Consider the following 9,417-nt stretch of genomic DNA (forward strand, 5'->3'; position numbering starts at 1 on the left):
TGGGTCACAGTGCCTCCTGACATCTTCTTTATCAGGTTCTCTTCTTCTGAAGTGGATGGAGTACCATGTTCTGTTCACACTTTCTTCAGGTGGCATGGGCAAATCTTGCTGCTTTTGTAGAAAAACGATTGCCAATTTGTTTTCTTATGATTCAGAGATCCAATTACCCACATCTCTGTCTCTGTCCCTCTCTCTCTCTTCCCCATCCCTCTCTCCCTTGCTCCACCTCTGGGATGACATATTTCCTCGTTTTTTCCCTCTTTATGAGTCATTTCCATTCTCCACCCTAGATACCACAGTCAACTATGTGTTTCTGGTCCAACATGCCTTTGGCCCTTAAGCCTCCATTAACACCAACCTTAATCTTCAGGACCTTCTGGTGAATTAAGTCTCAATGTCTTACTGTAAGATTTCCAGGGAATAAAATTTAGCCCATTTGGGGGTCAGGTGTTTACCCATTGTCCCGTAAGCTGAAGCCAGCTTGTAGAGGGTCATGTGGAACATGAAACACTGATTTCAAGAAGGAGACTGGGAGTGACTGATAAATTGACTGTTAAGACACATGTAACAATTTATAACTCATCCTTATTGCCCTTCTAATCCTACCTAATATCCTAAATATTTATCATATCTCTTCCCTTCCCACTGTCTTAGCCTTTATATATTCTTGCTTAGATTACTGCAATAGTCTTGATTTGGTCTACATGTTTCTGACCTCTTCCCCCATGTTAATATACATTCTACATTTCTGCCTTGGGGATACATAAGGTGATCATGCCATTTTTCTCATTCGAAACCCTCAATGGCCTCTCACGTCTCTTGAAATGCAATATAAATAATTTTAATCCGAGATCCCTTCCTACCTGCTCCATCCCTCTGTTCGCTAGTCCTCTACTTGGTCTAACTGCTTTGAATGGTTTGCAGCTCACACGCCCACAATTCTCAGCCCCCTTCTTCCCCAGGAGCTTCTGTAGCTCTTTGTATCACAGTGCATATAAGAGTGGCCGGAGCACAGATAGGGCCAAGGAATGGTTGTTGAATGAATGATATATCATGAGACAGGAGCAGACTATCAGATGCATGGCTCTGGTTTTGACACTGGCATTATTCTTCCATCTTAGCAAGTTTTCCTAAACTGTACTTCCTGAATTCCCAAGAGTCCACACAAAAAAATATTGTAGAGATTATAATGGAAAAAATATGCTTAGTTTTCTGATTAATGTATAGGCTCAGCAAAATGTCAAGTTTTTCTAATGTTGCTGGAGTGAAATAAATTTAGTATAGTGACACAACCTCATGCTAATTAGAAGCCCTATTGGAATATTAAACGAACAAAATTGTGAAACATTAAAATTGCTTTAAAATAGTATTTTTAAAGGGACACACAATCATTTTAAAATGTTAAAGCTGTTGAGATAAAAATAATTGGCATAAAAACTGGAAACTGCCTTAAAAAATCAGGGATTTCGTTTTAATATCTGTAAAATGGAGATTGATTGAACCCTCTAGTTCAGATACTTCTATTTTAGGGATAGATCAGAATTACCTTGCTTCTCATTTTTACCCACTGGTGTACCACAACAGGCCGAGTGTCCTATCTCTTTCTCTGCCCCCAGTTCCTGGGTAGGGACTGGCCTACACTGAGTGCTAAACAAGTACATGTTGACTGAATAGCTGACCAAACTGAGTACTTTCTGAAAAGGGAGAAAAATAATTGTATTCAAGGACAAATGTGAACCATTTAGGGAATAATGCTGAGTTAGAACATACTGACATTTACACAAAGGACTTGAGAAGCCACTTGGAAACAGATAATTGGCAAGTAGAATAACTGAATTGTGGGTGGGAAGGGAATTGGGTAGGAACACAATGAACCGAGCATTTCCTTGGGAATGGCTACAGAGAGCAGATGGGGAGAACAAATAGGTAACAATTTTTAAAAAGAAGAAACACAATTACTGCCCACTGAATTTAACTCTCCAGACTTGCTGCACAAAATTCTCTTTCCTTGGTGTATGAATAAAGGAATAAAAAGAACATGACCTGACCCATGGAAACTGAAACGAAGACTCAAAAGATAGAATTCGGAATGTCATGATGATGATAATGATGAGGATGTTTGTCAACATACTATGATCATTTACTATGTGTGACACTTTTTATAATGGAGTAGGACATAATGAAAGGAGAAAAGTTGATAGATTAAGGGGAATTAAATAAGATTATTAACTAAAGAATCTTAACCTAGTAGAAGTCAATAGATATTAAGTCCTCTATTCTCCACTGGCTACAAAAACTTGCACTTTTATTTGAGTGAAATAAGGAACCAGTGCAATACCTTGAGTGGGAAGGGGGTCATAAAATAATATATGTCACAAGAGGATCACTTTGGCTGTAGTGCTTATAGGAACTATCAGAAGTTAAGGAAGGACAGGGAAAGTCAGGTTATTGCAGTAATACTGGTGAAATATAATGATGGCTTGAACCAGATGGTCGTGGTGGGGTTGGTGAGGAGTCATTGGATTCTAATATCTTCCGAAGGTAGAACCATGGTACTTCCTGACAAATTGAATGTGGGATCTAAAAGAGAGAACCAGCACAAAAGACACCTTTTCCTAGATTTTAGCCTGAGCAACCAGAAAGATGAGCTTGTCATCTATTGAGATGGGGAAGCTGCAGATGGCCTAAGTTTAGGGAGCAAAGAACAGGAGTTCAGTGTAGGACATGTTGACTTTGAGAGGTTGGCTTAGGTATCCAGGTGGACATATCAAGTAGAGAATTGAACATGTTAGTCTGGAGTTAGGGACATGCGCCTGGCCTGGAGACACAAACGTGGGCTTTGTTGGCATGTAGATAGGTGATATTTAAAGAGGTGCAGTACACCCAACAACTGTTCTTTTCCCAAGCTGATTTTACCTTGCTTTAGCTTAGGTCAGCGAAGTGGGCGGTCTCCCTTCTTTACTCCTTCCTTCATCCCTTCCATCTCTCTTCCCTACCGCTGTGACGCCTTGCTTGTGCATAGGGCAGAACCATCTGTCCACATGTCAGGTCTCTTGTGCTTTGTGTTTATTCCCCTGCCTCTACTCAGCTTCCCCTGTGAAAGGACTGCCATTCCCTTGTTTGGGATCTTGGTTCAAGCCACGAAAGAAAACAGCGAAGCCGAGTGAAGCAGAAAGTGAACTTACGACCTAAGATTTGGGAGACTGGTGCTTCAGCCACTGAGAAGTCAGAGGCAGGACTTTTTTCACAAATGCCCACAGAGTTGTGTTAATCAGCACCTCTCATTTCAACCCCTCACAAGTGCCAGTGTATTTACTCTGTATATTCCGGGGGGGATTTTTGGAGAGGAGGCAGGAGAATTGTCATGTGCTTTCCAGCGGAGTACGCTTCAGTGGAGGAAGTCAGTGCTTACTCGTGTGAAAGCACGATGTATTCAAAAGAAAATAGCGGGATAATGCGTGGCTGGAGGGGTTACCGAGCAATGAATTACTCCTATTTGACCATCACATTCCAAATTAAATATCATATCATCTGCAAAGTCTTCATTAATTCTCCATACAAAAATGGTCAATGGGTCCATGATGCTCAAGAAAATTAATCTTATTATTGTAAAAATCATGTACCTCTTGTTAAAAAAATAAGAACATAAAAAGAAACAAAAAAAGAAAATGTGTTACCAGAGATAACCATGAGATTGTCCTTTGTGTATTTTTTTAATGTGCAATACATGTTTGTTTTATGAAAATGAGACCGTACTGTACTTTTTCTGTAGCCTCTTTTCTCACGAGACAACAGAGCTGAGGAGGTTTTCATGTCCCTGAGCAGTTGCCTGAAACGTCATTTGGGTACCTGCCAATTATCAGTATTACGGCTCTCATGATGGTGGCCTTGTGGCTTGTTTTATTTGATTCCTCTTCAGCATCCAGAGCAATAATGAGTGACGGGATGTTCTCAGAGTCACGGAACAGGAGTGCTCAAAGCTCCCTCAGGCAGCATCTAGCCAATGCTTATCTTGCAGATGAGAAAAGTGAGGCTCACCATGTTGCGTGGATTGACAGATCAGATGGTCAGGAAGCTGCAGAATCAAAACGGAAAGCAAGTGCCTGAACCCTAAGCCCGGATTCTTTCAGTGCGGCATCCAGAATCTGTGTCAACCCAACATCTGTGAAGTAGACATGCAGTAGAAGAAGAGGGTATACTTGGCAGGAGAAGTTGACAAAGAATATAACAGCAGGGGTGACTTGTGGTTCTTTTGACACTTTCAGTTTTACTTCAAACCCTCAGACCCCAGAGTTTCACAGAGGGGTGAAGTTGCAGTGTGAGGTCTGGTGAGGGGCAGCTGGAGGAAAGGAACTCGGGAGCTCGAGCTTGCAAAACCCACAGTCGTACAACAGCTCAGCTCTATCCAGCACCCTGAGGGGTGCCAAAGAGACCTACAAGAATGTATGGCCACGAGAGTCTCAGTTTGAGTTTCACATCAGACCTGATAGGCTCCCATCTCTTAGCGCTCAGCCCCAAGAAACCTATTAACGTTTCAACTCTGCTCATCATGGTCAGGGACGATTTCCAGGGGTGGTCTGGAAGCGTCAGTGACTGAAGCTCAACAGCAGATGCAGAGCTGAGAACGCTGAGAGCTCTGGCCTGTTGTTGAGATAAGACACCATACTTTCAGCTCCTCTCCACATTTCCACTGGTGTGATTTACCTAAAATGCACACCTAGACAGGCTGCCTAAAATCTCTGCCACGGCCTCAGGAAAAAGTCTGCCTATCTCTTTGTAGTACGCAAGACCCTCCACAACCTGGCCTTGGCCCACCCCTGTCCCCTGTCCGCCATGTCGTTTGCATCAGCACCGAACTTCCTGTAGGTCCCTGCACGGAGACATTCGATTTTTCAGCCCATCCCCGCTCTCTGAAATGCGCTTTCTCCTCTTTGGCCCTGGTTCGTCTCACGTAGCTGTATTTGGTGTCCCCTCTCTCTGTTTCACTAACTTGAAAATTCTATCATCTGTGGTTGTTCCTGAAATACGAGTATTCTTGGCGGTTTTCGGTCAAATGATAGAACTTCATCTTAAATCTTATACTCCCATTAGGACCAATGTTACTTCAATGTTAGGGCACATTCCAGACCCCTGGACGCCCGCTAAACAGTGAAGCATTAATGCCACCGGGAACATCGGCTCACCAGACTGAGAGTCCAGAGAGAACCTCGTTGTTTATTTTCCCCAGCTGTGAATTATCTGGATGGCATCGATGGTTTCCTCTAGTACTGACTGCACTTAGGGTATTTTCTTGTATATTGGCAGTGATAAAACGGTGGGTAAGAAATTGCACGTTCCTGGAAAGGAGGCGGTCTGATAGAAACGCATAAACATGGTACTCATCTCAAAATTAAATTACCATATGTACACGGTTTGGCTTGTCATTTATGTACTTGTGTATTTATACACCCATCATCCTTAATCACCTACGAGAATGAATGAGTACATTTAAGACCAAATGTTTGCAACATAAGCTAATGGTTAATTGAAAATTTCTTCTTGGAGGAGAAAGCTGAAAGACAACCAGACAAGACAAAGCTTTTTAAAACAACAGCAAGTCTTGCTATCATCCAGTTTGATTTTAGCTCAACCTAAGGGAAATTTCTGGTGAAATGATCTCCAAATTATCCTCTTTAAAGCGTGCCAGACCCAGCATGCAGAGACAGCTCAGCTTATCAGAGAAAGCACTGAATGTAGCAGCAGGAAACTTGAGGCCAACTCCTTACTTAGCCATTTCTGGGTGTGTGTTCATAAGAAACTCATGTCACTTCTCCAAGCCTGTTTCCTCGTATTTGACCGAGCAACCTTGCTACTAGATTCCAAAAATCACAAAATACATGTACTTACTTGGACGTTCTAATTCAATCTTGTTTACATGAATATGTTATTTTTCCATCCCCATGTGCATCTTTTTAAAAATATTTTAATTATATATGCTTTTTAAATTTTCTTATAGATGACTTTTTAAAAAGATTTTACTTATTTATTTAGAGAGAGGAAGGGAGGGAGAAAGAGAGGGACAGAAACATCAATGTGTGGTTGCCTCCCACATGGCCCACACTGAGACCTGCAACCCAGGCATGTGCCCTGACTAGGAATTAAACTGGCGACCCTTTGGTTCATAGCCCAAGCTCAATCCACTGAGCTACACCAGCCAGGCCTATGTGCATCTTATAAAAATCAGGGTCATAGAGTCTAGAAACACTATTGCTCCTACTGATGCTGCTATTACAGTGATTGCTGCTAATAACAGCTGATATTTACTGAGAGTTTGTTACATGCCTGCATTGTTTTAGTGCTCATAAAACCTCTATGAAATAGCTACTATTATTTTTCCCCTTTTATGGATAAAGAGTTGGAGATTCAGAGAAGTCAAGTGACTTTCTTAAGGTCATACAGCTAGTAATTGAAAGACTGGAAGTTGAATCCAAGCTTGGACTCCGGAATTTAAACATTTCACAATCACCTTCTATTTCCTGTCTAATAGTAATAGTGAAATTAGCTTACAGTTGGACAGTGCTTTGTTCTTTCACGGAGATAATCTCATTTTATCCTTATAGCAGTCCTGTGAAGTAGTGGTTATTATTCCTATCTCACAGATGTGAAAATTGGGTCAAAAAGATTAAGGGATTTGTTCAAAGTCACCTTGCTCTGGAATAGTAAAATCAGATGGTTGTTGCACTTTGCTGGGGACTAGGAATTTCCCCCATTCTGTTTCTGGCTCTACTCTGCTTTTGTTGGCACCTCCCCCACTGGTTCCTCCTTCTTTGAGGATCCAGTTGAGTCCTTGTATTTTTAATTGGCTTTGAGCATACTCTTTCCTGGCCTTCTCTGTGACACTCTGTGACATGTGAAACTAATCGTTTCTACAAGTGTCACAGGGTTCCGCAGAACTTAGAATGCGCTACCACGGACTTCTGACCCAGATGTTACTGGGTTTAAGGAAATCACCTTGGGCAAACTACTCCAAGCGAACTCTGATGTCCAGGTCATCTGCTCCCCAGCAGCTGAACTCACCACTTATTCATATTTCCTCTGAAAGAAACACAAGTTCATCCTTAAACAGAGAATCTACTTCCACGACATCATTGCTGTCCGTGAATTTTAAACATGAACCCCATGTTTTGTCATCTGCAATTTCGAATGCTCCGTAACCTGGTCTTGATGAAGCGGTCTAAACTCTCTAGCCTGTTGTCTGCCAGTCATGTCATTTTTCTCTGGGCTATCATAGCACCCTGTCCTTAACGTATTCCTTCTGCCAGAACTCTCCTCGCCTAACCCTTGGCTTGACTGACATAGTTTCAGCTTAGCCAGGACCATTCCCACACAACCCTCCTCGAGTCCCTAAACTGCACCTCTGCTCCCCTGTGCTCTCTCAGCACATGCAACCTCTTTTAAACGACGCTCTGCTCCTCTTAGCATTTATTACACTGTCTCGAGACTGCCTGTTCAGTTGCCCATCTCCTGTAATGACCTCTCTGAGGGCAGTGATTTCTGGTATCCCCTGTCTTAGCTAAACATAATAGGTGCTCAATAAACAGCTGTTGAGTAAGTGCTTACTCTTATCTCCAAAGTCACCAAATAGTTCGAGAGGATCTCTATTGCCATCCATGCCTGCTGGACTATGAGTTTCCTGAAGGCAGACATTCTGCCTCATGCAACACTGTATTTTCAGAGGCTGGCGTGGAGGGGACGCTCAGTACATGAACTGGCCAGGATTTCAGACCCTCTAACCTGGCCTTCAGCCTGTCCACAGCCCACCCACCTCCTCTGAAATGCATTCCTCTACACAACTGCCCAGCTTCCAGTTTCTCTTTATTCTACTGTCTTCTTATGGTCTGCTCTGCCAAATGTAGCATTTGCTTACATCATGTGCTCTCCTTTTCCTGTGTTTTATGTGTTCATAGCCCTGTCCTACTAATGCAAATGTAATGTAAGTATAAATGGGATAATACTTTTTTGTATCAGTGTAATTTGTCCATATTTGATAAGCTCTTAAAATGCACTACTATGTAAGCACTTTACATATAGGTCACACTGCTCTTCACAATAATCATAAGAATTAGGCACTGGAGAAATTTAGGCTGAGTTAGGCTATGTCTTATCCAGGTGGTAAGTGACAGAGCAGAAATTTTTTTATTTAATTTTTTTTAATCATTGTTCAAATACAGTTTTCTCCTTTTTACTCCCAATCCAGCCCCCCCGACAGAGCAGAATTTAAACCCAGAGCCTGTGTTTATAACCTGTTCTACCTCTGTATCATGGACATTCAGAAAAGCAGAGAAGCAATAAAATAACATAAAAACACCCATAATTCCAACGTGCTACTAGAGGCAACTGCTGCTGACATTATGGTACATGGCTCTCCCACCTACAGTAAGCAGCCTACAGCATGACTCCCAATGACCCCTCCCCACCACCACCAGCTAGTTCTACCCTGTGTGATAGCCTTTCTGTAAGTGAGGGCTCAAGTGAGTGACTCACTTCTCATGGATAAAATGAAGCAGAAATGAATATAACTTCTGAGGTTAGGTTATAAAAAGAGTGTGGCTTGGATCTTGGCTCTCTCTTTCTCTCTGCATCTGGGGGAAGCTAACTGCCACCTTGTGCGTAGACGTGTTGAGAGATCTACGTGGCAACGTAACTGAGGACTCCGATCAACAGCCAGCGAAGACCTGAGATGTGGGTGAGTTTGGACACAGCTCCTCCCAGTTGAGCGTAGGGAGGGCTGCAACCCTACCTGCGCACCCCCTCTGGTCAACGCACTTACTCTGGTTTTGTGAGCGAGAGTGAGCCACAGGCACCCAGATAGGCTGTGCCTGCACCTGACCCAGTGTCTGTGGGATCATAAATATTTGTTGTTTTAAGGTGCTAATTTGGGGGGTAATTTGACACACAGCAATAGGTAAATTATAAATAACCCTATACACATTTATATAATTGAAGTTAATCTGTTTTACTATTTATCACAGCTCAAATTTTAATGTATTGAGTAAAACAAACTGGTAAATCATGCTTGCATTTAGCAGTCTTTCAAACAGCTTTTAAAAAATTGTGAAATACAGCTACACACAGAAAGTACACAAAGCTTAAACATGCAGCTGCAAAAATTATAAACAAAATCCCTGATTCCAATTTCAGTACACTTTGTTTTTTTTTAATAAAATAAATCATATTTTAGCATATATGTAAAACTAGTGGCTATTTCATTTTGAAAGAGAAAACAAATAGAAAGCTGCATAAATGTACCATTTTGGGATGGTTTAGAGCCTGAATCAGTATGAAATATTGCCATACACTTTTCTTTAGCCATCAAAAGAGGAAATTCTTGAAATTAGTCATGAGGAGGAAGTCTAGGAATTGTGCCACACTGGAGCA

At 41.9% G+C, this 9,417-nt stretch overlaps 1 long non-coding RNA gene across 1 annotated transcript in view; it reads left to right on the forward strand.

Annotated features, from left to right (window-relative positions):
- LOC123833228 overlaps nucleotides 1-8,695 on the forward strand; it is a 45,697-nt gene extending 37,002 nt beyond the window's left edge. The window contains exon 4 of the long non-coding RNA XR_006788193.1: nucleotides 8,654-8,695. This is a non-coding gene — a long non-coding RNA (uncharacterized LOC123833228). The remainder of the gene's footprint in view (nucleotides 1-8,653) is intronic.
- The last annotated feature ends 722 nt before the right edge of the window (nucleotides 8,696-9,417 follow it).

The sequence above is a fragment of the Phyllostomus hastatus genome, unplaced genomic scaffold (assembly GCF_019186645.2).
Source record: "Phyllostomus hastatus isolate PE091 unplaced genomic scaffold, TTU_PhHast_1.1 phas_scaffold_21, whole genome shotgun sequence".
In the NCBI taxonomy this organism is placed as follows: Eukaryota; Metazoa; Chordata; class Mammalia; order Chiroptera; family Phyllostomidae; genus Phyllostomus; species Phyllostomus hastatus.